Raw genomic sequence first — 1,764 nt, 5'->3', positions numbered from 1 at the left:
GGGTGCCCACTAGCTCAGGCACCCCTATAGTCACCAGAATAGAGGTGCGCAGACAGCAAGGGACCAATGAACAGCTACCAAAAGAGAAGACTGTCCACACCTTTATCTCTGTGGTTCTGCCAGGCGTCTGTGGCCGCTCCGATCCTTCCCCTACGTGGTCTCACCCACGATGGCGGCTCCTGGAGCAGCCGAGCGTCCCGGACTAGAAAGCAATAGATTTTGTGCTTCTGTCACAAATTCCCCCAGCTGTGAGCCTTCCAACCTTCTAAGTATTCCTTTATATGTGGTTCAGAGTTCTGGGATCATCCCCTGAGCCTGCTTTGTTGGGTATTCTGTGTTGTTGTTGGCGGAGCGCTCTGCTATTCGTCCACCCGATCCGCCATCTTGTTTGTTCTCCACAACTGAACATTCTTGATTTGTTTTCATTATATCCTATGACAGAGATATAAGTAGATATTAAGTTAAATGATAAAAACATTAAAAATTTTACAGATATTGGTAAGTTGCACTTCAACAAGATCATATAAATTTATGCTTCCATTAAAAGACATGAATGTTTCTCCTCAGTTGGTCAACACTTTTGCTGGATGGATATCAGCCTTAAATATTTTTTTTTTTTTTGCTTCCAGAGTGTTTTCACTGTCCTTCCTAATTTCTGTTCTCAATTTTTACCACCACCACCACATATATCAACATGGTTAGGTTCTTAAGATAGGTCACTATGCAAAAATGGACGTTATGCAGAAATGGAGGATGTCTGCATCATGACACAACTTCAAATGACAGCATTACATACCTTTCAAATTAGTACACAACTGCCAGACCTCTGAGAATCATGGCCCAGCCAAGTTGACATCACAGCCAATACTACTCTCACTGTGAGGGTTACGGTTATGTGTCAAAGTGAATACAGAGAAATACTGTTAACTGATGGTACATAGAGGGGATTATTATCATTGTAATGAAACAAGGTGTATGATTTGAAAATAAATAAAATGAAAATTATGCCTTATAGAGTTGTTATCCAGATTAATTTAGTTCATACGTGAAATATGTGCCCAGTAATGAATGGCACATAGAAATGCTCAATGAATGTTAGTGGGCTCTGTAGCACAGCACCTCAGAAGTGGGCAGACTTATCCAACCCTGGAAAACCAGGGCTTGCTCCATGATGGAACAAAGCACAGTGTGTATTACTCTTGGTAGGAAAGGAGGCTTAAGATGAAGGAAAAGACAAACCAGAATCTAATTTTTCTCCTCAGTTCAGTAATTGAGTATTCTATTTGAAAGAGGCATAGAAGAACAAGTGGCCAGTAGTGTTTACAGGGGAAATTTCTACTGATGGAAATTGAAGGTGTGGGAAATAGCACTCTGTCCTTACTCCAATAGCAGTCAACCTAGGGGATTGATTAAAAAATATCAAAACCCATTGCCATTGAGTTGATTCCAACTCATAGAAACCCTGCATGACAGAGTAGAACTGCACTGTAGGGTTTCCGAGATGGCCACAGCTTTCTCTAAAAGAGTAGATGATGAATTTGAACTACTGACCATGAGGCTAACAGACCAATGCATAATCTTTTGTACCAAGGCCCCTTAAAGGATTAATAATATTGTTGTTAGGTATCATTGAGTTGATTCTAATTAATAAACTCTGTATGTAGTTTCCTAGGAGTAGCCAAGAGGGGAAGCACAGTATGTAAAATTCAAGCATTTCTTTTCGTTTTTCAACTTTGTAGTAAATCTGGAATTAAATATTAATGG

General features: G+C 40.1%; 1 protein-coding gene across 1 annotated transcript in view; it reads left to right on the top strand.

Moving 5' to 3' along the window:
- LTN1 (listerin E3 ubiquitin protein ligase 1) overlaps positions 1–1,764 on the top strand; it is an 80,499-nt gene that overhangs the window by 15,737 nt on the left and 62,998 nt on the right. The window lies entirely within an intron of this gene.

Source organism: Chrysochloris asiatica, unplaced genomic scaffold, assembly GCF_000296735.1.
Source record: "Chrysochloris asiatica unplaced genomic scaffold, ChrAsi1.0 scaffold00049, whole genome shotgun sequence".
Lineage (NCBI taxonomy): Eukaryota > Metazoa > Chordata > Mammalia > Afrosoricida > Chrysochloridae > Chrysochloris > Chrysochloris asiatica.
The sequence above is the reverse complement of the archived record's forward strand: the minus strand, read 5'-3'. Positions and strand labels throughout refer to the sequence as shown.